Raw genomic sequence first — 17,956 nt, 5'->3', positions numbered from 1 at the left:
CAATCCACTGAGCTATGCTAGCCAGGGCCCACAATTCCTTTTTTGTACAACTTTGATTACTTGAAATAAATTAAAAAGCTAAAATTGTTTGAAATTCCTTATTCTAAAAAGACTTTCATAATAGTTAAATTAATTTATACCCCTTCTTCTTGGAAAAAGTATTATTTCCTTGATGGATCTGTTCTCTGGCACTTTTGTCCAGACAGTGTTGGAGGGATGGGTTCCATCTATGAAACCATTAGAGTGAACGGCTCACAGGTGGACCCATAACTTCCTTCAGGCCATTGAAGTGAGAAATATTTACTTTTTCAGAACTATTGAGGAATTTATTCTCTTGACTTTTTGATGGAGAGGAGGAAGCCTACCGCTATGGGAACTGCTGGCAGTCTTGTGCTATGTGGGGAGTCAACTTCAGGGTACAGTGGACACTGTAGAAAGCAGAAAGGAGAGACAGAAAGAACCTAGACTGTTACACTTTGGACCAGGCCTCACTTGAAGCTTGACCTAACTTTGAACTTTTCAGATTTCAGAGCCAAAAAACTCCCTCTTTCCCAGTGTGAGGTAAGTTTTCTATGAGCAGTAATACAAATACCTTGATGCAACGAATATCTCTCACAGTGTGTAAAGGGATTGTTTTCCCAAATCTACTCAATCATTGGTTATGATTATAAATTGGCTGATTTCATAGTAAGCACATTATATCTCATTTTTGTTTCTTCAGTTGTTATGAAGCAAACATTTTGCATATGATCATCAGCACAATTGTTTTCTTCTTTTATGGTTCTAGTTCCTTATGGGGCATTGCAACTACTGGGGTTCCATGGGATGTATTAGTATCCCTTTGTTTGTTTTTTATATAACCCTTATTTTGGAATAATTTTGGATCTGCACAAAAGTTGCAAAGATTTCCTCTATGCCTTTCACTTTTCTTTCCCTGACATCGACATCCCACATAACCACAGTGCATTTGTCTGAACTAGGAAAGAAACATTCGTGCAGTGCTATTAAACTAAACTATAGGCTCTGTTTGGGTTTCAACAGTTTTCCATGAATGTCCTTTTTTGTTCCAGAATTCAATTAGTTATATTTAGAAGAGTTTTCCTCTTCTGTGAATTCCTCTCTAAAATATTCTGATTATGACAACCCATTTTCACTTGCCTAAATTGCTCACAACTTACGAAGTGCTAACTTATTCTTAACCTTAAGAAAATTTGAGAAATAACTCCATATGGTAATACTTCCATTATTTTTGTTTTAACTGTCTGTTACACTGCTCAGCAATTATCCAGAACGATTCAGAGAAGGTTGACTCAGTAAGTGGGCTAATTCTATGTTGTGGGTACAAGATGGATAAGATCATTTATGGAGTCTCCTCCAAACTTGCATTCACTTGGGAATGAGAAGGACTGAACTTCAAATACTGGAACATGTACCAGCTGTATGATCCTGGGTAAGTTACCTAAAACTTAGTTTCTGTTTTTTGTTTATAATCCATCACTGTATTAGGGAGGTGTATATGTGTCAGGAAAAAATTGCATGTTTTTGATGTGGTGGCTCTCTGGTCAGCTCAGGCTTCTGTGGTTAGGTCCAGTGTTCCAAAAACATAATTAGAATAATGCAGTTCTTCCATTAGCATTTATTTAAGAAGTAGCCATAATGGAGGATAAAATATATTTTGGATGCTATTGGTTGCTTATCTAAATAATATTGTTTATGTTCTATTAGTTCTTAAATTTTGAATATATAAAACTTAATTTTAATTATTTATTTATATCCTTCAAGATTCCAAAAGAGGTTTGTTTAATGCTGGTTTCTGCTGCTATGATTTTCCTCAAATGTACCCCTTACACACATATACACAAACATGTATGTGCGTATATTGGAGTTTATGATTTCTAGTAGAAAGTTGGCTTGGAAGTTACTGGTTATAGATAGAGTTGAAAGTTGTATCTAATGGCTTCAGATAAGCTGAAAATGTTATTTCTGCAGTGCATCTTCAATACATTTTTGTTTTCATGAGTCCTGTTAGGTGACCATTAGAGTTTGAGATAGCTTAAGATATTGAGAGGATGTTGGTCTGAAGACTTCCTTTGTCTCATATTTAGCATATGCTAATGCTAGACAAATTTTCTAATTACTCCAGGTATTGTCACTCCATACTATAGTTCATAGTATTTGACCCCAGTAGAGCATTTCCTCTCTGCTTCACCTTTCAGTGCTTCTTACTGTCTTCACAGAGAACCGAAGTTACACCGCTGCAGTCCTAAGTATCCCAGAAAATAGATGAATCAAGTCAAAGGACCGATCTGGTATAAGCGGTCATCTTACTGACTCCCTTCCTCCCTCCAACTGATATGTAATGGGATCCACTGGCTCTCAGGCCCTGTGCAAGGCTGACAATATCAGGTGGGAAAAAATAGTAATATTTTCTGCCCTCGTGTAGCTTACAGATTAATGGCAATGGAAATTGCCATTAATTACAGAATCACATGGGACACTGACCATAGGTTATAAAGGAACAGTTCTAGCTTCCCTAAGATTAAAGCTCCTTCAAATTTTTTTTAAATTTTATTTTAAGCATTGTTCAAGTACAATTTTCTGCCTTTTACTCCCATTCCAGCCCACCCACCCAACCCTCCTCACTTCCCTCCCATTACCACCCCACCCCCAGTTTTAGTCCATGTGTCCTTTAAATTTGTTCCTATAAACCCTTCCCATTCTTCCCTGAAATTCCCTCTTCTCTCCCCTCTGGTAAAATTTGACTTCCTGAAAGGTAGGGTGTGGGCAGGGATGGATGATGGTTAAAAAGAAAAGTACAGTGGGATGAGGAGTTAAGCATGCTGGGGTGCCTAGTCACTGTTTTTCAAGATCGTTATCAGGGCAGGCCTCTGTGAGGGGGCACATGTGACGGCCTTCCTGAGGAAGCTGGCATCTGCTGGAGACCAGAATATGAGTGTCAGAATGTCTGAAGTTTAAATATGTAAGAATAAATACACAGTTTTTATACATAAATTCAGTTTTTTTGGTCCCCCCTTGTAAAACCTACAATAACACTAACATGGTAAAAGCAAGAATGTACAAAATAAGTTGAGATAAAACACAGGTGCTCGCAGTCACAGTGCAAAGCTCTGGCGGCTTGGGTCTGAGGTGCTGAATGTGGTTCCCAGGGAGGAGCTTGCAGGGGCTACTCTTGCTGCTTGGGGTACATGCTTCTTTTGCAAAGGTTCAGCTCCTTGCATAACAAATGCTCAACAGTATTTTTGCCTTTCACCTCTTATTTTGTTTTACATAAAAGTGAAAATCCTCACAGATTTCTTTTGGTTAATGAAAACATATACTAATGTAGGTCTTTCATGAAAGCAGAGTGGCAATATTCAAACTTGCAAAAAGTGAAGATACTTTGTATAACATGGGTCCTCAACACAACTTGTTCTTAATAGAATTTATCATTCCTTTTATTCTTTTTTTAAACCTCATCAGAGGATATGTTTTATTGACTTTAGAGTGAGAGAATTGGTGGGGTGGGGTGGGGGGAGAGATAGAGAAAGAAAGAGAGAGAGAAACATCACATTGATATGAAAGAAAAACATTGATCCGTTGCCTTCCATATGCATCCTTCCTGGGGATCTGACCTGTAACATAGGCATGTGTCCTGACTGGGAATCAAACTTGAAAACTTTTAGTATGTGGGATGACACTCCAACCGAGTTACCTGGTCATGGTGAATTTATCATCGTTAAAATGTGTACTCAGACACATTCCCCTTCTTGAATTTCTAATTTCATTTGATGATTTTGTTGTTCAATCAGTCCCCCAAGCCTACTCATTCCCTTTCACCTTCTACATTCAACCCATCATGAAATCATGTTGATTCTAATTCTTATATCCTTACCTCTGCATGTAAAAATGATATAATTAATACATAATTGTTATTAAACATTATGCAATGCAGAAATATAAGGAATAAAGAGAGAAAATTCCTCTTCAATCTCCCTGTCCATAAAACCCAAACTCCACAAGGAAATTCTGTCCACACGGCAAAGAGCTTCCCATCAGCTAACCTTTTGGTCTAGGGCTTTCCACACCCACAGCATGATTTGCTCTGGGTGAGATGGGCTCAGAGAAGTGGACTACATAAGCATAGAAGATGGACTCCCCAGAGCTTCATGTCTGGCAGAACCAGAGCATGATGTAAGAGAGTGATCTTGGGCTTCAGGTGGCCATGTTGCATTGACCATGAGAGGGAGGGAGGGTGTTCCTAGCCTGATGGAGAGGTGGTACAGCTAGAAGAAGGCCAGATGGGGCCTTCTGAAGGTCAAGGTCCAGGGCAGGAGCTGCTTTCCTAAGGGTAGTACTAGTTTCTAACATACTATCAGATTTCATTTGAATTAATTTAGATATTGAGTAGGAATGAGACTATAAGTTATTTAATTTTTTCCATCAAATATTTGAGTTGTCACTATAAAACTGGATCCCATGCATGTACTGAAAAAACACCTGGTGAATGAGATCCAGTTCCTGTGTTCAAGGAGTTCTCATTCGTACAGAGCATCTTCTGATTTCATGTAGGTCTTTGGCAATGCGTGTTTGCAGGCAGCATGTGATACAGTAATATGGGTAATTTAGATTCAGTGATGGCCAAATGTCTGTAAATATTCTAAATAAACATCCTGTATCAGAATAAAATGTGAAAAATTGTTTTGGAGCTTACAGTAAACCTATAGTCTACTGTTATTCTTACGTAGGTTTGGTCTTTATGTGAAACTGGACTTCATTGCTGATGTCCATTATTTAGAGTGCACTGCCCTCTGGTGGTTAAAATATAGTTTTTGTTTGTTTGTTAATTTTAAGTTTATTCAAAGCTCCCTAGAGAGGAAAGATTCATGGGTCTTTGCTGTTGAGCTTTTTGACAGTCTGAATTTTCTCACTGACATGTAAATTCAAATTCATTTTTTTTAAAAGTCCCATTATTTTTGAAGCTATGTTAAAAGCACAGCAAATAACCATATTCTGAGAATTCCAGCACCAATTCCAATGAGATTTGGGGAGAAAAACCTGATTTAATTTTTTTTATTTATCAGAAAAAGTAAATATGAAAGAACAATCCAGAAGTAGGAGTGTCCTACCTAAAAAAAGGGGAACCTCTCGATAAAACATGAATACACAGTTATTATTAAACAAAAGTTATAAAAATGATAATTTAAAAAGAGATGATGCAACTGTTAAAATAAAAAGATGAATGACATAGAACAAAAGTAATTACAGATAATAATAATAATTTTTTTGTATTATGTAGCATTTTAAGGCTATTGGTCTATTTATCAAATGACATTAGAATAATTAGTTGATTATAAAATCAAATGTAAATTTATACCTCATGGCTTAGATTAAAACAGAGGCATGGATACATGAAACAGACTGACATCTCAGAGGGGAGGTAGGTGGGGGGGAACTGGAAGAAATTAGCCAAAGAACATAGATGCATGTATGCAGAGCCCATGGACACAGACAATAATGTGGTAAAGGCCAGGGGTTGGGGCCAGGGATTTGGTGGTGGGAGATAAAGGGGGTAAAATAGGAAACATCTGTAATAGTATCAACAATAAAAACATTTACTAACAAAAAGGAAAATAATATAATATTGTTACTGGCAAAAAAGAAAACTTTGTGTATTGAAATTCAAATAAAAAAATGGAGCTAGGAAAAGTACAGAGATTTAATCATGTGATCTAAGGTGTTAATGACCTTAGGTATGACACCAAAGAAACCAACAGGAAAATTTTTATAAGTTTGGTTAATATATATGATAAATAACAAAGTGGATGGCAGCACAAAACAAACATAACAACAGAAAAAATGACAATCAATGATAGAAAAAGGTACTACATAACATGCTATACAAGGTCTGTTCAGAAGGTCTCCAGCCATATAATATGAAAAATAGAGACATTTATTGAAGAAGATACAAGATACTGGAAACATTGTACATAAGATAATGGCAGCTCAGTCCCCTTCAAAGTAGGCAACTTTGGACCTCGCACAGTTTTCCCAGCATCTCTTCCACCGTTCACAACATGCTGCAAAATCCTCTGTTGGAATCGCCATCAGGTGTCTCGTCGTATTTTCCTGAATCTCGTAGTTGGTTTGAAATCTCTTCCCTTTCAAAGGTGATTTTAGTTTTGGGAAAAGCCAGAAGTCACAGGGCACCAATACTGGGCTGTAGCAGTGGATGCTGAGTCACCTGTACGATTTGATGTTTTGCCAAAAAACTCTGAATGAAACATGATGCATGAATGCGCACATTGTCGTGATGAAGCTGCCAATCACCAGTTGCCCATAGCTGCGACTTTGTGAATCATCCTAATCATTTCTGTAGAGGAATATTTAAGCTTAACACAAAATTTGATGCAGATGTGTTGCTGTACTCAATCAGTCATTTTGAATGTGACAGGCACACAATACACATGCTCATACAGTGGCCTCTACTGCTCCCATTGACTAGTACAGTGAAGTTGTCATTATTCATGCATGTGCATTCCAGTCCACTCTCTGTGGCTACCAGGTTACACTGTTGTTGCAAAAACCATTCTCATTTTCTTAACAATGGCTCGACTTTTTCAAGACAGGCCTTGTATAAAGAACTTGCACACTCATAAAAAATAGGAGAAGGAAACAGCCAATTCATAAGAACTATTAAAGGTGAATGAACAAAAAATGATTTTCTATTTTGTAATTAAGAAATGCAAGTGAAAATACCAATGCTAGATTATTTGTCATAGCAGATTGACTAGGGAGGAAAAATTGACAAAGTTCTGAGGCATGTTTGGCTAATAAATCACCTATCCTAGTGATAAAGTGCAATATACTTTTATGAAGATAGTAAGTCATAATGTATTACAAAGTAAAATATGAATCTACGGGGTCTGCCTCAGGACACTTGGGAGAGAGCTGGGTCAACTGCTCCCTCCCCAGTCAAACAAGGATTGAGCAGCACCGCGGGGGGCCTGGTTGCTTGAAGGCACAGAGAGGGGAGTGAGGACTGAGAGGCATTTACACAGGAGCGGTAAGCACCCATGCAAAGCCCTGGGAAGAGTGTGGGCCCCAGCCTGTGCGACCAAGGGCAGCCTGGCTGCGCGCCCAAACCATGGGGAGAGTGTGCATTGTGGAAGACCCCGAGCCCACAGCCATGAACACGGAAAAGTCGTGGGTGCTCTGCAGGATCCCTGGTGCCCATGGTGGTGAATTCAGGGGAAGTACGCACCCCTCAGGATCCCCGGAGCCCACACGCGTGATCTCGGGGGAAATATGCACCCCTCAGGAGCCCCAGAGCCCACACCCATGAACCCGGAAAGGGCACAGGCGCTCCTCAAAATCCCCCACAGCACACGGCCGTGAACACGGGGAAGGCGAGCACACTCTGCAGAATCCCGGGAGCCCACGGCCATGAGCTCTGGAGAGCTTGCTTAGAAGGGCCCAGATCCCACACCCAGGACCCAGCGGAGAGGCACCAGACTGGCTCTGGGGAGAATGCCCGACTAGCCCTGGGGACAGTATGCGAAAGACAGACTGAGTGCTGATTGGGAAGGGGGAAAAGCAATACCAGTCACTCCTCAGCATGCTGAAGCCAGTAAGACCAGAAAAACCTTATTTTTTTAATTCTTATTATTTTTATATCTCTCAATTCCTCATGCATCTCTTTTTTCTTTCTAGTGTTATTCCTTCTTCCTTTCTTTCCAAATTTATCTCTTCTTCCTTCCATCTTCTGCTTTTTTTCCTTCTCTTTTTTTCTTCCTTTTTTTTAAACTGGCAAGTTATTACATATTTGCATTATCATTTTTTCATTCTTCTTACATTTTTTATTTTAATAGAATTTTGGTATTGCTCTTCTTTCTGTTTAGTCTACTTTGCTTGGCTGGTTATATTGTATCATTTAACAGGTTTCCCCTGTTATCTCATTCATAGTGTATCACTAATTTACTGTCCTTCATTTGTGTTTCATTAGTACACTACTCAAGGTTCTACACTCCCTATTCTTGTTATCTAGATCTCATAGATTCTGTCATATGATTGGTGCTCTAATATTACTGTAAATAATAGCTATTCCATATAATTGTAAATACTACACAACACCCTCCCCCCACCTCAAGATCTTAGCCCACTTCATGGTTTCCTGAACTCTATAACTGTAGTAGTTAACTCTGTTCTCTCACACACTACACCTATTTACTATTTTTTATTCTCACCATATCTCAGAATCTTACCTCCCACAACCTCACTGCTTTCTAGATCCAACTCACAATCCTTCCCTGCCCAACAAGTCTTATCTTCTTTCCATCCTTTCTAAAAAGTGGCTAGTGGGGTGGAAGATCACAGTTAACACTATACATAGCCAAAGGATCTCCTATTCCTTCTCTACTGGCTGCTACTGTAAATATCATAGAATACTCTCTTGTTGTCTTAAATCATTTTGCCTTACCCCTCCAACTGATCACAAAGAAGAGTAGGTGGAAAGTGTGAACACCAGGATACCTGAAGGAGACTGCACCATTGAATCTCACAGGTATTTTACCACAGAAGTTCACACCATAAACCCAGGGAGCCAGAACAGATCAATTTAAGAAGCTGAGGCTAACAAGAAGAGTCTCACAAACAATGGGAAGACAAAGAAACAATCCCCAAATGAAGGGAAAGAAGGAAGCCTCAGAAAGAATGCTAAATAAAATAGAGGCAAGTCAACTATCAAATGTTGAGTTGAAAGCAATGATTATCAGGAAACTCAGTGAGCTCACAATGAGCCACCAGAAACTACAGGGAAACCACAATGAACTCACTGCAAACTACATCAACATGAAAAAAAAATAGAAACTATCAACAAGGGTCAAGAGGACATGAAAAATATAATTTCTGAACTGAAGAACACAGTAGAAGGAATCAAAAGCAGGCTAGATGAAGCAAAGGATCAGATCAGTGAGCTGGAGGACAAGGTAGAAAAAAACACGCAGAAAAAGCAAGAAAAGGAAAAGAGACTCAGAAAGAACAAAGAGGGGTTAAGGGAAATGCATGACAACATGAAACATAATAATATCTCTCTAATAGAGATACCAGAAGGAGAAGAAGAAAAGCAAGGGATAGAAAACCTATTTGAAAAAGTAATGATGGAAAACTTTCCTAATTTGATGAGAGAAAAAGTCACACAAATCCAGAAAACATAGAGAGTCCCTATCAAGAGGAACCCAAAGAGGCCCACCTCAAGACACATAATTAAAATGGCACAATTTCAAGACAAAGAGAGAATCTTAAAGGCAGCAAGGGAGAAACAGGAAGTAACATACAAGGGAGCCCCAACAAGACTAGCAGCTGACTTCTCAATGGAAACACTGCAAGCCAGAAGAGAATGGCAAGAAATATTCCAAGTAATGAGAACCAGAGGTCTGCAACCAAGGCTGCTTTACCCAGCAAGGTTCTCAATCAAGATAAAAGGCCAAATAAGAAACTTCACAGACAAAAGAAGTCTAATAGAATACACCTCCACCAAACCAGCTCTGCAAGAGATGTTAAAGGGACTGCTTTAAGGAAGGGAAGGAAAAGAGAGAGAGAAGAATACAGGTCCAAAAATGGCAATGAATAAGTGCCTGTCAATAATAACCTTAAACATAAATGGATTAAATGCCCCGATCAAAAGACATAGAATAGCTGAATGGATAAGAAAGCATGCCCCACACATATGCTGCCTAGAAGAGACCCACCTCAGGATAAAAGACCTACACAGGCTGAAAGTGAAGAGCTGGAAATAAATTTTCCAAGCAAACAGACAGGAAAAAGAAAAGCCAGGGTAGCAATACTCACATCAGACAAAATAGACTTCCAAGAAAGGGCCATAAAGAGAGACCCAGGAGGTCACTTCATAATACTCAAGGGAAGAATCCACCAAAAAGACATAAACATTGTAAATATATATGCACCCAACATAGAAGCACCCAAATACATAAAGAAAATCTTACAGGACTTCAGGAAAGATATTGACAGCAACACAATTATAGTAGGGGGTTTTAACACCCCACTGTCAAAAATGGACAGATCCTCCAAACAAAGTATCAACAAAGATATTGTGGCATTGAACAATGCCCTAGATGAAATGGACTTAACTGATATATAGAGAGCCCTTCATCCCAAAGAAGCTAAATACCCATTCTTTTCAAATGCACATGGAACATTTTCAAAGATAGACCACATGATAGGACACAAAACAAGCCTGAACAAATTCCATAAAATTGAAATCATACCAAGCATTTTCTCGGATCACAAGGGACTGAAACTAGAAACCAACCCCAAGGATAAAAACCAAAAATATTCAAAATAATGGAGATTAAATAACATGCTATTAAACAATGTATGGGTAAAGCATGAAATTAGGGAAGAAATCAAAAGGTTTCTGGAAACAAATGAAAATGAACTCACAATAATCCAAAACTTATGGGACACAGCGAAGGCAGTCCTGACAGGGAGGTTCATAACAATATAGGCCTACCTAAAAAAGATAGAAACATTTCAAACAAACAACCTAACCCTACATCTACAAGAACTTGAGGAACAACAACAAAGACAGCGTAGAGCAAATAGAAGGAAGGAAATGACCAAGATCAGAGCAGAATTAAATGACATAGACTAAAAGCATGGTTCTAAGGATCAATGAATCCAGGAGCTGGTTCCTTGAAAAAATAAACAAAATCAACAAGCCTTTAAGCAGGCTCATTAAGAAAAAAAAGAGAGAGGATCCAAAAAAGCACAATCAGAAATGAAAGAGGAGAGATTACAACTGATACCACAGAAATACAAAGGATTGTAAGAAATTACTACAAAGAACTGCATGCCAAGAAATTTGCAAACTGAGATGAAATGGAAAAATTTGTTGAAAAATATAATCTTCCAAAGCTCAATGAAGAAGAAGCAGAAAGCTTCAACAGACCAGGAACAGCAAATGAAATTGAAGCAGTAATCAAAAAACTCCTGACACACAAAAGCCCTGGACCAGGTGGTTTCACAGGAGAATTCTACAAAGCATTTAAGGAAGAGCTAACCCCTATCCTTCACAGACTATTCCAAAAAATCCAAAATGATGGAAGACTCCAAAACTCGTTTTATGAGGCCAACATCATCCTAATCCCAAAACCAGATAAAGACACAACAAAGAAAGAAAACTTCAAGCCAATATCACTGAACATAGACGCTAAAATCCTCAATAAAATATTGGCAAACCACATCCAACAAGACATTAAAAAGATCCTACACCATGACCAAGTGGGACTCATCCCAGGGATGCAAGGATGGTACAATATTCACAAATCAGTAAATGTAATACATCACATAGACAAAAGCAAAAACAAAAATCACATGATCATACCAATAGATGCAGAAAAAGCATTTGATAAGGTACAACACCCATTTATGATAAAAAACACTTAGCAAAGTGGGAATAGAGGGAACATTCCTCAACATAATAAAGGCCATATATGAGAGACCTACAGCCAACATCATACTCAATGGGAAAAAACTAAAATCCTTTCCACTAAGATCAGGAACAAGGCAAGGCTATCCACTTTCACCACTTCTACTCAATGTAGTATTGGAAGTTTTAGCCACAGCAATCAGACAAGAAAAGGAAATAAAAGGCATCTAAATTGGAAAGGAAGAAACAAAACTGTCACTGTTTGCAAATGACATGATAGTGTGCAAAGAAAATCCTATAGACCCAGCCAAAAAACTGCTTAATCTAATAAGTGAATTTGGCAAAACTGTGGGATACAAAGTCAATATCCAGAAATCAAAGACATTTTTGTATGCCAAGAATGAAACAGCAGGAGCAGAAATCAAGAAAAAAAATCCCATCTGATATATCAAAAAGAAATATAAAATACCTAGGAATAAACCTAGCCAAAGAGGTAAAAGACCTATATTCAGAAAACTACATAACACTGAAGGAAGAAATCAAGGAAGACACAAACACATGGAAACATATACTGTGTTCATGGATTGGAAGTATTAACATCATCAAAATGTTCATACTACCCAAAGCAATTTACACATTCAATGCCATACCTATTAAAGTACCAGTGGCATATTTCACAGACATAGAACAAACACTTCAAAAATTTATATGGAACCATAAATTATCCCAAATAGCTGCTGCAATTTGGAGAAAGAAGAGTAAAGTAGGAGGGATCACAATACATGATATTAAACTGTATTACAAGGCCACTGTAATCAAAACAACCTGGTACTGGCATAAAAACATGCAAATAGACCAATGGAACAGGACAGAGAGCCCAGAAATAAACCCAAGTCTCTATGGTCAATTAATATTTGACAAAGGAGGCAGCAACATAAAATGGAGTAAAAATAGCCTCTTCAACAAATGGTGTTGGGAGAACTGGACAGCCACATGCAAAAAAATGAAACTCGAGCACCAACTTACACCATACACAAAAATAAATTCAAGTAGATAAAAGATTTAAATATAAGCCATGAGACCATTAAAGTCCTAGAGGAGAACATAGGCAGGAAAATATCAGATATTTCACACAGAAACTTTTTTACTGACATGTCCCCTAGAGCAAGGGACATAAAGGAAAGAATAAACGAATGGGATCTCATCATAATAAAGTGCTTCTGCATGGCTAAGGAAAACAGTATTAAAATAAAAAGAGAACCAATTGTGTGGGAAAACATATTTGCCAATGATACCTCAGACAAGGGTTTAATTTCCAAAATACATGAAGAACTTACATGACTCCACTCTAAGAAGACAAGCAACCCAATTAAAAAATGGGCAAAGGACTTGAACAGACACTTCTCCTAGGAGGACACACATAGGATCCAGAGACACATGAAAAGATGCTCAGTATCGCTAGCTATCAGAGAGATGCAAATTAAAACCACAATGAGATACCACTTCACACCAGACAGAATGGCCATCATAAACAAAGCAACAAACAACAAGTGTTGGAGATGTTGTGAAGAAAAAGGGACCCTAGTGCACTGTTGGTGGGACTGCAGACTAGTACAACCACAATGGAAAACAGTATGGAATTTTCTCAGAAAATGAAAAATGGAACTGCCTTTTGACCCAGCAATTCCACTGCTGGGTTTATATCCTAAGAACCCTGAAACACCAGTCCAAAAGAACCTATGCAGCCCAATGTTCATAGCAGCATAATTTACAGTAGCCAAGTGCTGGAAGCAACCTAGGTGCCGATCAGTAATGAATGGATCAAAAAACTATGGTACATTTATACAATGGAATTCTATGCAGCAGAAAGAAAGAAGGAGCTCCTATCCTTTGCAACAGCATGGATGGAACTGGAAAGCATTATGCTAAGCGAAATAAGCCAGGTAGTGAAAGACAAATACCGTATGATCTCACCTTTAACAGGAACCTAAACAACAAAACAAACAAGCAAAATATAACCAAAGGCACTGAAATAGAGGACAGGCTGACAGTGACCAGAGGCGAGAGGGGAGGGAATTTTAGGTGAATTTCAGGGGAGAATGGGAAGGGTTTACAGGAAAAAATATAAAGGACACATGGACAAAAACTAGTGGCAGTGGAAACGGGGGGGGGGGGATGGGGAGGGATGTGGGTGGGCTGGGATGGGAGTAAAGGACAGAAAACTGTACTTGAACAATGATTAAAATAAAATTTAAAATATATGAATATGCTTTAAACAGAGTAACTTCATTTATAGTAATTTTCTAAGAAGACAGTCACAAAACTGCACAAAAATATATACTTCAGTGAATTTATAAAACTGGTCAAAATCTTTAGTTTCTTTTTTATGTTTTTGTGCATTAATCTGAATTCCCCTTATATCAACTAATGTTTATTGAGTGCCTACTCACAAATAACAAGTATTATGATAAATGCTGGGGATTCAATGAAAAAGGCAGACTCAGCTCAGCCCTTGACTTTGGAGAGTTTTGTTTTTTCAACTTTAAATATAAGAATAAAGCAATATAATTAATTAAACATTAGCAAATAGTTTTAAAGGATTAACTAAAGCTTTAAGTTGTTCATAGATTATTGATACTGTTAAACTTATAAAAAGTCTCTGCAAACTATGATCAGTAGATTTCTATAGGATTTTGTGTTACAATTACATATTTTATATAATGCCTATTTCCCAAATTATAAGATCTCTTAAGACATTAACCATTATCACTATTTTGCCCAGAATTTCCGTATCAAAAATATTTAGTAGGTGTATGCCTTGGGGATGAGATAAAAACTGAAAAAAGCACTTTGATTTAAAAACAAGTGACTGTTTTTAATTATTATGTATTTTTTATCTTTTTTATTATTGACACTATTATAGGTGTCCCCCATTTTTACCGCTTTTCTCCCCCTCCAGCCAGCCTCCCCAACCCTGGGCTTTACTATGTTGTTGTCTGTGTCCATGGACTATGCACATATGAATATGTGAGGGTGGATCTCCCCATAAAACAGAATTAATTTTTGGAGGGTGGGCTCCTTGTAGTACAGGGTTTCCCACTAGGTGAGTGTTCTAGGAACCCACCTGTATCAGTGTACCAGCTGACATTGTTGAGAGAGGCTGTGTTTGGCTTCAGTGAATTTTTTTAAGACTTTCAATACATTTGCTTATTTCATGATGGATGATTTACAAATGCACCTGCCCATACGACACTGAGTGTTCAGCAGTTTTTGACCAAAAATGGCATGACCTCATGCCCCACATCCCTTATTTACCTAATCTCACTCTGAGCAACTGTTTGTTTGTTTGTTTGTTTGTTTGTTTTTTCCAGATGAAAAAAGTCCTCAAAGGGCCATCCATTTTGCTCATGTGGAAGAGGTGAAACAATAAATGGCAGAAGCACTAAAGGGCATCAAAATCGACAAGTTCAAAAACTGTTTTGAGTAGTGGAAAAAACTTTTCAACAGGTGAATTGCATCAAATGGAGAGTACTTTGAAGGTGACTGAAATTTAAACATGTAAGAATAAATATACAATTTTTTATAAAAAATTTGAGGTATATGTGGGATGCCCCTCATATGTTCTTTGGCTAATCTCTTCTAGTTTCTCCCAGCCCTCTTCCCTCTGAGCTCTATTAATCTGCTCCATGTCTCCATGCCTCTGGTTTTATTTTGTTTGTCAGTTTATTTTGTTCATTAGATTCTACACATGAGTGAGATCATATGGTATTTGTCTTTCTTTGGCTAGCTTATTTCACTTAGCACAATAATCCCCAAGTCCATCAATGTTGTCACAGAGTAAGAGTCTTTTCTTTTTATAGTTGCGAAGTATTCCATTATGTAAAGGTGCCATGTCTTATTTTTTTGTATCATTGAATCCAGGGAGAGAGAAAGTGGAAGGGATAGAGAGAGAGAAACATCGATGTGAGAGCAACATCCATTGGTTGCCTTGAATTCCTCCCATTCATGTCCCAACCCGGGACCAAACCTGAAACCTTGACCAAGATATGTACCTTGACCTGGAATCGAACCTGTGACTTTTCAATTCAGGGGAAGATGCTCCAAACAACTGAGCTACACCATCCAGGCTACACTACATCTTTTTAATCCACTCATCTACTGATGAACACTTGGACTGTTTCCAGATCTTGGCTATTGTAAATAACACTACCATGAACATAGGGGTGCATATATTCTTTCTCATTGGTGTTTTGAGAGTAAAAAAAGAAAGACTGTTAGAAAGAAAATTGGCTAGAAAATGTGTCCTACTTTCAAACTTGTAATCTTAGCCTAACAAATCTAACTAGCAATGCAATTTACACATTAAAAGCTAGTTTTAATCGTAATATGGATTGATGGAGGCATAGATGGGTAGTGATGTGATGTGCTAATTGTAGAATCTAAGTGGTGGCAATGTGGGTATTCACTGAAAAATTCTTTCAATACCTTTGTGTGTTTGAAGTTTGCAAATTTTCATAATAAAATGTTTGGAAGAAAAACTTAAAAAATAAAAAAGTAATCTTGAAAAATAGTAATTCTGATTTTACTTCTATATTAACTTAGCTCCAGACAAGTACCTATCAACTACAAGTCCTTTACCCTGGATTCTGTTGTCACTTAGTTCTCCCTCTTAAAAAAATTAAGAAACCTTAACTTTGTGGCTAAGGTTACAATTTATGGCCTTGGATGGCCTATATTATTCATTTCCCAAGTTCTGTTGATTATCTTGAATGGGGATGACATTTTCAGTTGACTTTTAATTCTGAGAACATATTGGTGAGGTCAAAAGATCTTAGCCTTGGCTAGCATACTACTTAGGGAATAGTTTTGGTAAGTAATTTCTATCGAATATTTTGTTTCTATTCAATTTTCTCTGCACAATGCTGGCTGGAAGTTTTACAGTCTAAGGAGAACAATGGTATGATGCCCCATTTTATGGGCATTTGGCCTCTGGTGTTTATCCTTTCATTAATAATCAACAGGCCTCTGCATTTCAAGGCAGTGGAGAAGTACTTTTAAACTCTTTTTAAAAGTTAAAGTGTAACCTAACAAGAATCTCCCAGTGAAGGGCAGGGTAGCTCCACCTGCACACTTCCTATGGACTATGGTTATAATGTACCCCTCTGGCAGCAGAAGAGGATTGCTAGTTAACCATTTCAGGCCAAAATTAATGTAGAATTTATACATATATTTGTGTATCAGTGCATAGGTATGTACAAATGAGCAATCATTTATATGAAGCAGTATATAGCTATAGCCAGTCTGCATGGATTTCTGCATTCTGAACATGTGCTTCCTATTTTGAGACCTAGTGAACCAACCATGTTCCTCTGGGAATCAGTAAGTAAAATTGTCAGAAGGCTTCACAGCAAGTATGTTGATTGATTGAACTACAGTAAATCCTCTTCATTTTTTCCCGTTATTTCTGGCCATTTTATGGTCTGGGAAAGAAAGATGCCTTCTCCAGGAGTTCTGCTGTCTATCTCTCTGCACTTGGCACCAAGTTAATTTGACTATCACAGGAGGAGTCTTGCTGCTTTACTGGGGAGGAATTCTTTCTACTCAAGTTAAAGGGCCATTATTAGACACAAGGAGTTGCTTTGATCTTGCACCTTAATAAATCTCTTTTCTATTGATGATAGAAACATTGAACCCTTTTGAGAGATAATTTTGTAATATTTATAAAAATTATATATACATATATTCACACACATTATGACCAGTCAATTCTGTTTTTAGAATTCTGACCTATAAGAATATGAGCATGTGTGAATAATTAGAGGTGTGATCAAGAATTTTCATTTCTGTCTTTTTGTGATTGCAAAAAGGGAGAAAACTCAATATAAATGCCTATCACTAGAGGGATGAATAAATATATTTTGTTACATCATAATGTAGACTATCATACAAATCTTAAAATGGGAATTAAAAAGATATACATGAACTGAGTGGGAAAGCTGTACATACTGATATGTTGTAAAATGAAAAAGGGGTTTAAAAGTAATATGTATCTACTAAAAAATACTAGTTCTAATGAACAAGTTTAGCAAGACCTCAGGATACAAATTTAATATACAAAAATAAATTGCATTTCTAGACTGTCAATGAGTGATCTAAATATGAATTTAAGAAAACAATTCAATTACAATGGAATCAAAAAGAATAAAATTACTTGAGAACAAATGTACCCAAAGTAGGTCAAGACTGGTGCATTAAAACCTATAAAATATAGTTGAAAAGTTGAAATCTAAATAAATGGAAAATAGCCCATATTCAGGAATTGGAAGAGTTAATGTTAAAATAGCAATATTCCTCATATTGGTCTACAGATTCAATATAATCCTTATCAAACTACCAGTGGCTTTTTTTTGTTAGAAATTGGCAAGTTGATCCTAAAATTCATATAGAAAAATAAGAAATCCAGAAGAGTCAAAAATATTTAAAAAGGGAATCAAATTGGAGAACTCACAC

Source organism: Phyllostomus hastatus, unplaced genomic scaffold (genome assembly GCF_019186645.2).
Source record: "Phyllostomus hastatus isolate PE091 unplaced genomic scaffold, TTU_PhHast_1.1 phas_contig_40, whole genome shotgun sequence".
NCBI lineage: Eukaryota > Metazoa > Chordata > Mammalia > Chiroptera > Phyllostomidae > Phyllostomus > Phyllostomus hastatus.
This window is presented reverse-complemented; position numbering follows the sequence as displayed.